The sequence below is a fragment of the Schistocerca piceifrons genome, chromosome 5 (genome assembly GCF_021461385.2).
Source record: "Schistocerca piceifrons isolate TAMUIC-IGC-003096 chromosome 5, iqSchPice1.1, whole genome shotgun sequence".
NCBI classification, from domain to species: Eukaryota; Metazoa; Arthropoda; class Insecta; order Orthoptera; family Acrididae; genus Schistocerca; species Schistocerca piceifrons.
This window is the reverse complement of record NC_060142.1, coordinates 412,108,899-412,125,719: the sequence shown is the minus strand read 5'-3', so window position 1 is coordinate 412,125,719 and position 16,821 is coordinate 412,108,899.

Here is a 16,821-nt window from a genome sequence, read left to right as displayed (position 1 = left end):
GCTCATACACTGATCAATAACAGTTTCTATGAAATAACGTCGCTCAAACTCTGATGAACAACACTTTACATGCCTGTCACTCTTCTGTACCATCCCACAGCAGTAAATAGGAAAAGAGAGTAAATAACCTCTAGCACAGTGGTTCCCAACTTGGGGATAATTACACCCTGAGGAGTAAAATGTAGTTTTCTGAGGGGTAAAACAGTAAGGTTGAATTGTGTTTGAGTAATGAAGTTATGTTAGTTTTAAAATAATTTTTATCACTATTATATTAGACTGCAATACGGATTATATAAGTTGGTAATAATTAATTTTTTTTTTCAAATACCAGCATTAATGTGTGACACAATGTGGTATATGTTACAGCTTGCGAAACGGAAGTATAAATATCATGTTCCTCACACAACTCACCCACTACATACATACTTTATGCCTTGCATCTATGACAGTAAAATTGAGACGTATGGGTCACATGTGCTTAGATATCCAACGAAAAATAATAATAATAATGATGACAGTGGTGAGGCACAAACCATGGCGTGTTGATGTCTTCAAATTTCTGCCGGTTCTGAAGTAAGAAGTACAGCAATCAAGCCGATGTACAAACATCAGGCATAAGTATGATGCACACATTTTACTTTGGTTTATTTTAAATGAGAGTGCAGAGAGTGGGTCAAGCAAGTGTCGCTAGGAGGAGGAGTGGTGCAGAGGAAGCAAGTTTTTTTACAAGTGCCAGTCCTCAACTTGGGTAGCTAGCGTTCTTTTCTGAAAAGGAGTTACAGGTAAGACTCGTGGTGCACTAAAAATTGAGGGTTGAATAACACTTAGGCGGTTTTTTGTTGTACTGATTTTTATTTGTATGAACTAGTTTTCGGCTTATTAGGCCATCTTCAGATAACCGCTGGCTATTGTTTACAAGGAGCTTGTGTTCTCACCAACCAAACATATTCGACTGAGATACAACGCTCTTACATACGACCTTTAGTTCTGGTATTGTCTCTGGAATTGTCAAAGGGGCCTTTTGACTTTTTGTTCTGTAAAACTGTTTCTAAACATAATAAATCACATTTTATGGTTTGTCAGTACCATATATGACAGCAATTAGAATTATTTGGAATTGGTTACTAGCTAATATCTGATTCCACTCAGGGGTATGGTCTCAGAAAGGGTGGGAGCCACTGCTCTAGCAGAACAGAACGCACAATGAAGCACGCCACACCCACAACCGCTTCAACTTCGGTGACCTCTGGCATGGTGGCTATCCATCCTCTTGCAACCATAGCTGAGGACCGCGCTAGCATAATCCCGTCACGTCTGCATTCATCCTTATTAGAACGAGACAGGCGTAGTAGCGTTCACGGCGCCGTATTCCATATATGGCAATGAGAAAGGGAAACAACAAACAGCCTGCACGTGGTGTCTGTTGCCTCAGAACATTGGGTCATAAGGTTTTCAGAAAAGACGCACACACTGATCGTTATATGCACAAAGATTCTAACCACCACCCACGACATAACAGAGGGGTGATTAAAACATTGATAGACAGGGCGCACAAAATATATGAACCAACTCACTTAGGTGATGAGATTGAACACCTTAGAGCGACCTTCAAGAAGAATGGGTATTCCAACAGAGAGATAGATAGATCGTGCACTACGCCCTAGACTGACAACAAGGACGGGCGAGGATCGACACCAACCCAAGGGGAAGGTGTTCTTACCATTCATCAGTAAGGTCAATGATCGCATTGCAAAAATTTTAAGAGCTGAAGGTAGCAAAGGCGTCGCATTATTATGCGCGAATGTACAGAGAGGCTATTGAGATTGCCAAACACTGCCATAATTTTAATAGAAATGATGAAGGCATTAAGCTAGATAAGATATGGATGTCAACATTGTAGCAACAGTGTGACAATCGATTAATTTGAGAAAGTTGGCAATATCAGAGATTTTAGCACATCTGACGTCACGTGATTGACACCGGGGCCCTCTGGATGGCTTGTATATACGGCGCTCACTCGCACTCTCGTTGCAGTTCGCCGCTTGTCCTCGGAGGATGCCTACCGCAGTCGAAGGCGAAACGTCAATGGAGTGTTGTATGCATGAGCCACGGCATCTCAGCCCGGAAGAGTTAAGTGATGACATCACCTGCCATGAAAGCCTTCATTCTATGACTATAAGTGTCAGTTTCTTCTACTTTCTTTATTTTCTTGTCGTCTTTATTTTTTTCGAAGTTACAAGAATCCGGCAATAAAGTTGTATCTGTATTATTTGATGGCCAGTACACACTTTAATCGTAAAAATGTTTGTCTATTGCTGCCGGTTACTGGAAAGTTCATACCTAAATTGTCCTGTGAGACGAGCATCTGTTACTGATAACATGGCGACTGTAACACGACCTGGGATGCCGAGTGTCAGTATAGCCCTTTTCTGATTGTGCAGCAACTCAAAACGGTTGGTGACATAAACGGCGAAAAGTTGCGTTTAGTGATAGCAGGAGATTCTACCTTGGCATCGACTGTGGTAGCGACTGTGTCAGAGACTACATAGCAGCAGCTACCGGAGTAGATTAGATTTACAGGGCCTGCAGTGTGAGTCATGGCGCGAAGCCACAAACCGAAAGGACTCTACACCCGATGAGTTGGTTGAGATTACACAGTATAGTATGGGATATGTCCAAAACATCGTGATATCCATTACGTTCCTGTTTAAACAGCGTAGTGAAGAGAAACTCTTTCAGCAGGACCAGTGAGAGCGCACGTACGTTTCTTGCATCCAACGCGCTCTCCAATGTTCGTTAGTTCCTCGGCAAGTACTATCACTAGACCTGTCTCTCACTGAGCTATTACGAGGCGTATTATGTGAATTACTAGGAACATTCGTTAATAATCTCCGAAGACAGGTCGAAATAGCGTAGGTTTTCCAAAATGGTACGTGTTCTGGCGTAACCACAAACGCCGGAACGAAGATGCGGAACGCAAGACCACAGAAGGCGGTGAGGAAACGGCGGCCAATGGCACGCGGAAATGGACGGCGCCGCGCCAGGCGCGACCCCTGCGAGACGTGAATAAAAGCGACGCTCCTACCAGCCTCGGCCGAGCAGATCGACACTGAATTGGGAAGAGTAGTTGTCAGTGAGGTCTCAACTTCCAGGAACTTCGTGTATAGCAATAACTTTACTGTTTTCATGTCGCCACTCGCTAGCGACATTTCATGTATCTCCAAAGTTAAGTATTGTCAATGGCTTTCTAAAAATAAAATTACTAATTTTACTTGTTTGAAGTTGTAGTATAGCATTCCGAGAACGCTGCATGCCGTAGGCACCCTATTGGCAACGAGTGGGCAAGACCCCACAGTACATGACAATGATAAATCGTCTCTATGTATGGGTCGTTCTAAAAAAATACATTTGTTTCTCGAGACATTCTACTCAATATAATGAAAGGAAACGTATTTCACATCATGTTTTGGTATATTAGCTATTTTTCTACGTAGTCTTCATACAAATTCAAACATTTCTCCGAGACCTTCACAATCTTTCCATTGACTTCTGCGTTATCAGTTGCTGACAAGTTGCTTAACTAGTCACTAACGTTTCCTTTCAATTCGTTGTCGTTTCCATAGCACTTTCTGCCCAAAAAGTCTTTCAATTTGGAGAGTTGTTGATGATCAATCGAATATAGGTGGAATGTTCAAAAACTTCCCGCTTAAAGTGCCAGTCACGAAGAAGCACCATGCCACTGAACAACAATCCACGCTATGCATTTTGAACGACGCAGCGTTAATTGGGGTAGCGTCTGACAGTAGACAGCTGCATTTACGGTCTCTCCTCCTGGTATGAAGTCGACGAGTAGCACGTTCTTTCGATCCCAGAACGCTTTGGCCATAACCTTTCTAGCGAACAGAGTTTGTTTAGCTTCTCTTTGTTTTGTTTGGAATCGTGTATTGTGTCATTCTATTGACTGGCGCTTTTATTTATTTTTTTTTTTTTTGGGGGGCTTTTGTGCGAAACCAAAATCATGTTACCAGTAATAGTGCGGTTCAAAAACTCCTCGCCATCCTAGTCGTACCGAATGAAAACAATTGGGGCATCACCAGTTCGTTATTCTTTTCTTTATGTGCTCACTTGTAAAAAGTCGAGGAACCACCTGCCACATGCGTTTCTAAGCTCAAATTCCCACTAACAGCTTGATAATTAATTGTGAAATTTCAGGACAGCACGAACTCAGTCCATCAACAATGAAACGTTTATGTTGTTTAATTTTTCCCTCAGTACTCGATTTGAGCTCGTCCGTCACAATTGAAGGCCAAACTGATCGTTTTTATCATGAATATTAATTCGTTCGCCATTAAGGGGCTCCGGAAAGGCTCAAAATCATGAAAAGTTCAATTTTTACTTTTTTGCGTTTCCTGAACCTGCAGACTATTACCTTTTAATAGATATATAATTTATTCAATTCCGAAGACTACAACTATTTTTAAATTTTTTTTGAAATGTGTTCTACATGGGCGTGACCCACTGTGGCGCTGTTAAACTGCTGTTAAATGGTGTTATTATTAACGTCCATGTTCATCAGGTACATTTTAGTGATGTGAGATAAAGTATGTGTTGTGGCTAACCTGTGATGGTTCAATATATATCGCTGGTGTGATTGTCGATTGTTTCATGTTTATTTACTCTGTCGTTATCTCGAAAATATTCGTAATTAATTCTGTTTCTTGAGTCTGCTTTGTTGAAGTATAATAATGAGTAAAAGTAAAGTTATTAGAAATTCTCTGAAGGCTTTTAAGAAAAGGAGAAATGTTGGAAAGCCAAAGGTATGTGTTATTACTGTAAACAATAAAAACGATAACCAAGTGAGTGAACCTAACCTCTCAAGTACACCTGCCCATAGCGGTCAAAGTGGGAAAGAAAATACTTCACAGAAGAAGCTTGGTTCAATGAGTGAAAACTATGAATGTTTTATGGGCGAATCGGATGTGAATGAAATATTTGATATGTCGGTTCTCAAAGGAATTTTTTCGAACTGTGTAAGATGTATTCATTGTAGTGAAGTTGGTCTGGAACTCTCCATAATAAAGCACGTAGGACTTGCTAGTGAAATACAACTGAAATGTGATAAGTGTTCATACATGACCACCTTTTGGAACAGTGTTGCAGTAACTGCAACTGAAGAAAATGGTAGCAAAATCTACGAACACAACAACGAGCGATGCTTGCTTTAGACAAGGAACGCCTTCGGGCTGCAGACAGGGCTGTAAAGAGTCTAGAAATACAAGCAAGAGTAAACAGGAGGAGGAACAAGAGGAAGCTGGAGGAGGAGTTTGCAGAGGATGAAGATAATCCATCCTATGGACCTGGAATGCACTAAAAAGTTAATCCAATCTTTGTCGCTCGATTGCCAAAACTTTTATTTTCTCATAGTAATTACATGTTTTCTAAGGATCTTCCAAACATATTTCTTTCAAACTTTCAGTAAATGTTACACAGTACCTTCTGCATAATTTAACACAGCCTTTTTCCAAAAAACTGTATATTTTTGAATATATAAATAAAAAATTGCAAAAAAATATTGTGAATTTTCATTACAATTGAAAAAAATCATCTTTAATAACTGAACTAAAATTTTGTAAAATCCCTGTGTTAAGTTGTGGCCCATATTCCAATAAATAATCTGTAAAAAGTTCAACTTCCTACCTCAAATACTTTGTGAGGAAAGATGTAATTTATAAGCGTTATTTTAACATTGCAAGTATAGGGCGTTCCGGAGCCCCTTAAACAGATGTACCATTTTACAATTGAATATTTATGACATTTACATAAACTTCGGTTATTTGAGTGAAAAATTTCGGTAGGGCTGACTTTTTTCATTCACGAACTGTATTACACAATGAACCTCACACATAACAGGACAGTTATTTCTATCGCTCAGTTTAAAAAGCGTTTGTATACAGTAAGAGATCACTCGTGCTCCCTATTAGCGTCGCACTAGCGCCAACGTTCGGCTGGTCTTTGTCGCTTATAACCGAACCCGTCGTTGCTTTTAACCGTGCACCCGATCTGAAGATCTGGAGGCCGTATAAACTTTTTTAGCGTGAAGAAAAGAACCATTAATTATTTTGTAGTTGGGAATCTAAATTTAACCACGAAATATTAAATGCAAACGTCTCTGCGTTAATTGCTTTTGCTTCTCACTATGTTTCAATACAGTACAGAATTGAAATGTAGCGTTTGGAAATCACAGTTCAGGGGTGGAAAATTGACAGCTGTCTCGTCCGTTTTTTCTTAGTAGTAGCCACCCGTGTATGTGCCACAAAAAACAGCCGCTAGTCATCCACAGTTTCTCTGTTCGCTAAAGCTTCTCACCCCAGCCAATGGAGTATTGGCACAATTTTCTGCAATGTACAAATCTAACTTTTACGTTTGCAACTAACTTTTTACCACCTTTAAATTAACTTTGGAAATAATTTTTGACCCACTGTCCTAACGGAATCTATGTGTAACTAAGGCAATCAAAAGTAACTTCAACTTCCAACCAAAGCACGCAGATAATTGAAGAGTCCCAAACATAATCGTGGTAGACACATAAATAGACTTCACTGTTTTATCACTACCTTCACCTTAGTTTTTAGGATTGGTTCAAATCAGCGCCGTAGTAGTATTGCGGACTCGAAGAAAAATGGTTTTAACTAAGCTTATGACTTTTCCTGTGAAATCGAATAATATTTCTACGAAAATTCCGTTGCCAGCTCTGAAGTAGTGAATGAATCTAAATGTTTCTGAAGGAAACTTTAATTTATTTGGAACTGAATAATAATTGTGTCAAGCCTGAAGCACTTTCATTTATACACAAGAGGATCAATGCTGCAAACTGAATTATGTAGCACTATGGCTACCATTTTGCTTTTGAAGTTACAAGTAAAATCTTCACGTATTTAAAAGGTACTGATTCTACTTTAGAAATGAAATCACTGATTAACATATAAACTAAGTGCAGTCCGACTGTTATTTAGAAATACAATAACGTCACCTCTGAAATCGCAAACGTTTTACGATGAAGCATGTAAGTTCTTACTGATAACCAGTACCGTGACAATTATCACTCAGAAAACTCTTACCAAACATTTATAGTAATATTAGGAACAGGAAACAGGAAGTGAAATGAATCTTGGTGCGAATAGAGCTAAGCGCTACTTACATGAAATATATTCGCAGTTGCGGATATAAACAGCCATCAGCTGTGTAATGGAATGACGACAACGGAAATTTGTGTCGGTCCGAGACTGAAACTAGAATATCCCACTTATGGCGAGCGTTTTCCACAACATTAGGCTACCCGAGCACGATTCACGGCTAGACGCAAACCTTCCATACGTCGTCACCCATGTGTCTACACCCAGCACTCTTCTGACGTACAGGGGCGACATTTTAAATGAAAGTCCCTTCTCCTGTGTCGGCAGATAAAATACGACATGCACGCATGTCGGAAGGAACATTTCATCGTACTTCCAAGCAACAGTGGAACTGGAATAACGTATTAAGTGGCTCTGTTCTGAAAAAGATTTCACCATTCGCATTGAAATAACTGATTGCAAATCTCCAGAATTCTAATTTGTTTACAATTGTGTAAACGTTCTTGCCTTGTCCGCTGGAAGAGTTGTAGTGCCGTAAATGTAGTTTAGTGCCTGGTGGTTAGTTCTCCATGTCTCATTTTTTATGGAAAAGAAGGCAACTAGCTATTTTTCTCGCCACCGCTATTACACTTATAGCTGTAGCAGAATCCAACATTTCCATCTAGATGAAGTATGGGAAATAATCCATTCGTTGCCTCGTATGAAGGTGTGCTGAAAAATTATGGCTCCGAATTTTTTATGTGAAAACTTTTAAAGTTTTTAAAATAAGAGCAACATAATTAACACTCTACAAATTTATTCCTCGTGTCTACGTATTTGCAGCCCACTGCAGCTAGACGGCTCCGAATTGTAGAGTGCAACATGGCGGCGTGAAACGTAATTATGTCAGTGCGTGAGAAACGGGCTGCTGTAATCGTGTTTCGAATTCGACTAGTTCTTCCACACATGAAGCATCCTCCCCTTCAGGATGGAAAAGCCAGACCGCACACGACCTTTGTGACATCTGCAACAACTGACGTCTTGGGTTCACTGTCCCTGTTCATTCTCCATACAGTCCCGACTTTTCCCCATCCGATTTTCATGTATTTCCACAACTTAAAGAACACCTTCGAGGACTTCGCTTTGATAGTGACTAGGCAGTGCAAGCAGAGGCGAGATTATGTCTCTGTCAACATAGTCGAACGTTCTACAGGGACTATCAACAAACTGATCTGTCGTTGGAGGAATGTGTTCGTCCCCAGGGTGACTAAGTTGAGAAAAAAATATGCAGACATGAAGAATACCGTTGTAGAATGTTAATAACATTTGTTTTATTTAAAAAGCTTTACGAGCTCCTGCATAAATATTCGGAGGCATTAATTTCTAGAACGCCCTCGTACTTTTAAGGGACGACTTTTCCATGCAGATGAAACAGCCGCACCATACATTAACGTCGTATCCACAAGTTTAGTACACATTTTTTCTATACCTCAAAATATAAGGGCGGTCAGATCCGTACATCATCTCTCATCACAAGCCTGTCTGCAAGTGTTCTATCTTCTTATTGTCCTTGCTGGCGCTGCGAAGTCATTTTGACAATGCGCAGCTGAAACCCATAGTGCAATCCCGGAGGCTCTCCATTTATACACATTTGTAATTTTATATTGTGTCGCCCTGAGATATTTACAGTCAGTTTATAACAAATAAGCCGGCTGGTGCGGCCGAGCGGTTCTAGGCGCTTCAGTCTGGAACCGCGCGACCGAACGGTCGCAGTTTCAAATCCTACTTCGGGCATGGATGTGTGTGATGTCCTTAAGTTAGTTAGATTTAAGTAGTTCTAAGTTCTAGGGGACTGATGACCTCAGATATTAAGTCCCAAAGTGCTCAGAGCCATTTGAATCATTTTTAATAACAAATGAACAAACATTGCAATATCCTTAAAACTAGAACAGCTACTTTAGTTTTTCATCTCCATTTAGATGGTGCAACAGAATATTAAGTAGCTGAATAATTGACTCGTCTGTATCGATTTTTTGACTTGAGATACAATTTTTAAAAATGTTCTGCTAATTTCTTTATGTTATTATCTGTTACGGTGGACGGGATGGAGGGGCAGAAGTGCGCGGCTCGTCAGATGGAATCGTCCTCCTCGTCAAATCAAAACGTTCTCTAATTTTAGAAGGGACCCTCCTAGAATGGGCCCGCAGATACATGAGTTTAACGTGTGACATTATTATGATCACATGCGTTGCACAGTCTGTATTGCATGCGAATAAAATTTCAATAATGTGAGACCACTGCTAAAGAATATTTGTTCTCCATTATCCGCACGAGTATATTTTAATGTCAGTGACATCTTATACTCTCGTACTGAGAATGGCTAACAGTACAGAACTTCTTAAAAATTAAAAAAGCAAATAGTTCCTGACAGTTTCCTCGCATTTTCCCGCGCATGTAGTGTATAATAAGATCTCAAAATGAACACTGAACAATAATGGAGTGAAATACCAATAACCAAGCATGGAAGAATGTGAAATTTACACGATCGCCAAAGTACGATAACAGTTTAAAGTCATTAGTATTTTGCAGCAGTAGTGAGTCAGAGATGCATGTACATCTACATAGGTACTCCGCAAGCTACCGTACTGTTCATTGCGGATAGTACCCTGTACCACTTCCTGTATGGACTACAAGGGCCAGAGGAAACCGGACGGGTCGTAAACTGTGCAGTGGTTCAAATGGTTCAAATGGCTCTGAGTACTATGGGACTTAACATATACGGTCATCAGTCTCCCTAGAACTTAGAACTACTTAAAACTAAATAACCTAAGGACATTACACAACACCCAGTCATCACGAGGCAGAGAAAACTGTGCAGTGGACCATGACAGGACAGCATTAAAAGTATCGTATTATCTTTCATTAAAGGTAAACAGGAATCGTTCTGACCTGTTGGAAGCGACAGGCGTCATGTGATCACTTTAATTACTTTTATTGAATAGTCGTTCAAACGAATGTCGTTTACCGAATCGTGAAATAGTAATCCATACGAAGCTTGCAATGACAAGTCGGCCTGGACTGCATGTACATCTACGTACTCCGCAAGCTACCGTACTGTTCATTGCGGATAGTACACTGTGCCACTTCTTGTGTGGGCTGCAAGGGCCAGAGGAAACCGGACGGATCGTAAACTGTGCAGTGGACCATGAAATGTGACGGACGCTTCCGCCAGTAACACGGACCGTAAAGCTCAATGTTGAGTGCTACCGCAACTGTTGCAGGTAAGTCATTGCCAGCGTCCCCCCCACCCCTCCTTCTGCAACAGGTCAGCAGCTTGGACGCTTTGTAGCCTATGTCCATGTACTTCCTCCCACGTAACCCACATAACTTCGAACCAAAGCCGTCTCTCCCATAATATGGTTCTTTACAATCTGCAGTAGTGACGCGGACAGAACACTTCTCATGGGCAATACGTCGTCTCTCACGAACTTTACAAGCAGTTGATAGAGTTTTCTTATTTTGAGAAGACTAAAATCGTTCTAAAGCCAAGAGTGCATAAATATTTCTTTATTTAGAACAACCATTTTCGGCAGGCGTCGCTGTTATCTTCAGATCTCAAAAAATCTTTGTTACAATACCTGTTCATTTTAAGTTGGACCTCTAGCCAAGTTGTCATGTGGATAAAAACAACATATCATAAAAGGTTTGTCATAAGTAAAATACTTAAAGACGTAAAACATCATGTGAAAATTGCCTTGGTCATATATATACCGCACTCAGATTACTCTTACGTTACATAAAACCAGTTTACATAAGCTGGACATATTCCAAACATAGAAATAATATAAGGCAAATATTTTAGTTATGACAAATCTTTTATAATGTGCTTCTTTATGCTCAAGATAATTTATCACTGGACAGATGAAATTAAACGTGTACGCACAAGCACAACATTGTAATATCCCTTTACATTCGATGAATTATTCTGATACAATTCTACCCTTGAATGACGTTTACTAATTTTCTATCTTCATACTCGCAGAATCCATGCGCAAAGTAGTTTCATACGATAGCTATGCCATGAGCGCGTAATTATTCTTTGTAGTACTCTCTCTGATGGTTGTTAGAAAAAAAAGCTTCCGAGATTGTCTTCGTGCCGATTAGCCTGACCATTGTTTGAAGAATTGTAATCTGAATATTGAGATTTATGACAAAAGATAACTGATACGAAATTGTACGATTAAAAGACAAATATGTATATATATATATATATATATATATATATATATATATATATATATATAATATATATTGCTCCTTCATGTAAAAGGTGTGCAACAATTTACATTATTTGACATTTGAGAATTAATGATATTCATCGATATATTGCGTAGTTGTTAATCAGAAGGGAACTTCCGAAAGACTGGATACGAACCTGCAATTAATAATCCAAGAGCTCTATTACTTCTTCGGAAGGTTAAACTTCATCAAAGCCAAATATCCGCTTGATCTGAGGTTTCCCGACTGATTATACAACGCTCCCAAAAACACGAGGCATTTTATTTGTACAGATTAGCAGACTGCCGCAAAGCACGAGCCTGCAGAGAAGAAGAATCATCGCCTGATTTCATTCTAACAAGTGAAATTTCTGAATCATTTTGAGTGACTGAGTTATGACTGTGTTTCCTCTTATGAATGATTGATTGCTCGAACGAATTGAGAACTACATAACTACATAATTACATAGATAGGAGGAAAAATTACAACATATTTAACATGTTCCTGACACCCCGCTGAGGTTGTTTTGAAAAAAATAGTAGATAAAATTCATGGTATCGTGAAGGGAAACTTTCATATTAAGATTCAGCAACCGTTGAATGGCAGCCATTTTATATGATCAATAACGTGATTTTGTTAAAAACTCTGTACATATAACAAATCAGAATTGTGGTTTGGAAACGTTGAAACAAGATCATTAGTGCTTAGGTACCACATTTTAACGCCAGATTGACCCCGTAATCCGGTAGAAATAAGTATGGTCCAAACAGAGGATAGCCGAAAGTGAGAAAAGGTACACTTTGAAAAGTGATAGGGATATTTTTTCTACTCACAGTCATGATCGACAGCGAAAGAACAAGCTCTTATTATGCGTCATTGGACAGTTTACACGGTGAGTTTATTCAGAGGCGACCTAGAGTTCTCCAAGAAAGTTCGCTTCCACTATTTGTCATACATTCTTACAAATTGATCGTAGCGATGATAAGAAAGATTAGATTTCTCCGAAATGGCCGGCCGAGCTGACCGAGCGGTTCTAAGCGCTACAGTCTGGAACCGCGCGACCGCTACGGTCGCAGGTTCGAATCCTGCCTCGGGCATTGATGTCTATGACGTCCTTAGGTTAGTTAGGTTTAAGTAGTTCTAAGTTCTAGGGGACTGATGACCTCAGAAGTTGAGTCCCATAGTGCTCAGAGCCTTTTGAACCATTTCTCCGAAACGTTTCACAACATGTTATTCCACAGATTTACAGTTTTCCTGTTTCCTACCCTTCCAAAACAGCGTGAAGGGAAGGCTCAAATGGTTCAAATGGTTCTGAGCGTTATGGAACTCAACATCTGAGGTCGCGCAGTTCCAGCCTGAAGCACCTAGAACCGCTCGGAACCACGGCCGGCGAAGGGAAGGCGTTTGTCTAGCATTATAGTTATTACCTATGATATCAACAAGTATTTTGCGGTGTTGGAAACAAATTTCTTTTCAGAAGAAATAAAGAACGTGGAATTCTGATCTACCAAATGCGTTGAGTTCAGTGGAGATTATTTTGAGCATTAAATCTTTGTTTTTCACAAAGAGGTTATTTATTTTCTTTTTTATACAACATGGATCAGCTGATGCTCACATACTTTGCATGGCTGCCGAGATAGGTAGCACAGTGATTTCCTTGCGTTTTCTGAATAGGGCCGTCTGTAACAGCATGAAGAACTTCAAGAAGAAAATGACAACTATTTGAAACATTAAAAGACAATCAGAATGCTAATTAGCAAAAAATACATGAAGGCAATAAAGTACGATATATTGACCACTGATGTGAACATTTAAATAGCCAAAGTTGTTACAATATATGAAAGCAGAATGTATGTACAGCCAGCGTGCAGAAAACACGAGTTACCTCGAGATCCGTCCGTCACGGATGACGCGCGAAAATTGAGAAAACTAGGAATCCTTTCGCAATGTGTTAAGCTGCTGGACTTTCTTTTGGGAGCGAAGAGCTTCAGGTGTCTGTGAGGTGTTCTGCCTTAACCACTTCGGTAGTTTGGGTAGATCGTACCAGGGGAGTGTTGGGAGAGTTCCAAATACCACGGAGGATTTCCTCCTGCGATCCTGTCTAGGTGAGCTGGTACTCCGCCTTTAACAACTTTGTAGTTAAAAGAAGAAAGAACACTTACCTTAAGGTCTGAGAATAACCGAGGAGCTCGCCTCTGAAAGTCTGTGCTTTAGGAGCTAAAAATATCTCAGTTTTTGCTGTCTCTAGTTTGGCTGTTTATTTTTGAGCCTTTAGCTTCTGAAGAAATATTTTACTTTGTAGTGTGTTCCTTAAAACCGTTTTCTTTATCATTTGTTTATTTTTAGTACTGCTTACAAATTATCTGTTCAGTTTTTGTACTCCCAGTTCCAATATAGTTGTTTTTCATTATTCAAAAAATGTTCAGATGTGTGTGAAATCTTATGGGACTTAACTGAAAAGGCAGTCCCTAAGCTTACACACTACATATCCTAAATTCTCCTAAGGACAAACATACACACACCCTTGCACGAGGTAGGACTCGAACCTCCGCCGGGACCAGCCGCACAGTCCATGACTGCAGCGCCGTAGACCGCTCGGCTAATCTCGCGCGGCAATTTACTATTACTACGCCTTTCTCGCAGGGCTTCGACACACATAATTAACTTACTAATTGTCATTTTATTCTTTAGTAACATAATATTGCCTTCCCGTTTCTCTTACTGTTTCCTTTGACATTGTTATTTTATTCCCGTTTCAGTATAATCTATTGTTCTCACTGCTTCCTTTTACATTATTATTTTCAGCATAATCAGTCCTCTTTTTAACGTTTTCTCATACTTTTGTACTCAGCTCACTTCGACATTGCACTTTGTTGATCTCTGGAAAAGTCGAGTACTTCCGGCTTCACGCACTGCGTCAGTAAAGCTATCTGACGTTGGACCTGTCTCTCTCCCCGTTTTCAACTCCATGCGGCCCCTTTCGATACCCCCCCCCACCCCCCCCCCTCCACCCCACCCAATTGCGCAAGGTGCTGCGGCTATACCTTACACTGACCAGTTTTCGTCCAAAGCACTGGACGAGTTCATTTGTTTGTTCAGAAGCGGAGGCCGTTAAGTGTTTTCTAATTGGTTCAAATGGCTCTGAGCACTATGCAACTTAACATCTGAGGTCATCAGTCCCCTAGAACTTAGAACAACTTAAACCTAACTAACCTAAGGACATCACACACAACCATGGCCGAGGCAGGATTCGAACCAGCGACCGTAGCAGTCTTGCGGTTCCAGACTGTAGTGCCTAGAACCACTCGGCCACCCCAGCCGGCAGTATTTTCTACCTCTCGGTCGATCAGGGATGACAGAATCATGGCACACACCCTGCAATCTTTCCCAAACGATTTTATAGAAAATACTGGGTAAAAAAATTCATTTTTACTTGACTTATAGCTATCTATGTCAGGTTCACGACTGTGTGCCCATCATTTCGTTAATGCTCATAGATATTGTGATGTTTACATGAAATTAAGACACTGCGAGAAATTCGGAAAAGTGTGCAATGAAAAATAGAGGTCATTATGATTTTGCGTTTGGTGCATTTTCAAAAAATGGTTCAAATGGCTCGGAGCACTATGGGACTTAACGTCTAAGGTCATCAGTCCCCTAGAACTTAGAACTACTGAAACCTAACTGACCTAAGGACATCACACACATCCATGCCCGAGGCAGGATTCGAACCTGCGACCGTAGCGGTCGCGCGGTTCCAGATTGTAGCGCCTAGAACCGCTCGGCCAACCCGGCCGGCTTTGTGCATTTTACATAATATGTTGTTGCGTATGGAATTCAGCTTACACACTGAATTTTTCTTTAGACTTGGGTAGATGTATCTGTCTGTTACCAACCTCGAGAAAACTGCTCTGATGTAGCACACTCATTTGTGATCAAGCCGCGTCAGCGATAAAGCCAGGGTGAAATCTTCATAACGTTCCTCATATTTCATAAACGGTTTCAGATATCGAAATGAGATTTTGGCAAATGATAGCACACAAAGAAGAGAGTATTTTTACCATATCGTTATTACGTAAAGCTTCATTATGTATCGCGTTAATCCAATGTACAGACTTTTTCGGTGAAAGAATGCAATTTTTATGTTCCATCGATAGCTGGTGCAATGACAAATACTATGTGTTTTGAAACAACATACATGAAGATATTACACGTCTTTTGCACCGAGGATGTGCTTTTTCATAAGCTACTGACTTTACTTTTCCTCAGTTTCTCACTTAATAAACCAGTGTTTCAGAATTCTCTCTCAACTGTGTGTGCACACGTTAGTGCGGCGAGACAGATGTAAACTCCACTGTGTTTTGGCAAAAGAAGAGAGTTTTAACATGGCAGCCAGAGACACGTGTAGGTTTTACTCAAAATACTTACTTCTCTGAAAGTTACAAATGGTTAACAAGCCAGACGAAAATAAATGCTGCATTTTTGGCAGAATCCTTTTTAGATACTAACGAAAGCAGAGACCACAGTAGATCATTCTGAATGGTCACTGTGCAAGTGTGGGTTTGGAGGGTCGCTACTTAATATTTACAAAAAATGTAAGCGTAGGCTTCAGGTTATAACGGCAATTCCCCCTCCAGCGCTCGACATTTCCCCTATAGCACTCTCAGCGACCCCTACCACTGCCGCTCTCCCCATGCTTCCCCAGCCGACTGCACATCTAGCAGCGACGGTATTTGGCGTGTGCTGTATCTGCTGGCTTATAGTGTAAGATAGCTCTAAATTTCAGCTCAGTCATACAATTGTGCAATAGTTACCAGCCCCCCAGACTGAGTTCCATTGCATGTTTCAGGACCTCAGCTTTTTTGTCACATTCCTGTTTAAGACATGGCTGAAGCCGAGAATCCCTTTCAGTCCTGAAAGTCTTTTTTTTCTTTTTTTAGACATGATAGATCTAAGAGACAGGAAGGGTGGTGTGGCAAGGCATGTAAGCCCACGTTTGTTTCCCAAAGTCATGCTAATGTTTAAAAATGAGAACAAACAGCCTGAATACATGTTATTTGAAATTAAACCGAGTCAACAAAGTCGAATTCATAGGAGACAAGACCTGTCTACACAGCAGCTAGCTCCATCATCTCCATTTCCGATCGTGTCAATCACTCGTGCTCACTGAGTAACAAACAACATTGCGAGACGTGCCACCTATGGTCTGTATGCGTACAAAGTCACATTTGCTGCCGAAAGGTTGTCATAGTGGCAGGCTCCATCTCGTATAACTTCGACGTTCTGTAGCACTGGCATTTCCGGACATGGTTTCCTATCCTCGACTTATTCCTCAAGACATCTCCTACAACTCCTTGAAGTTTGTCGCAACATTTCTGGGGTAACCTGTTTGAAAGCACTAGTTACATGGCAGCTGCAACACTTGTTAATT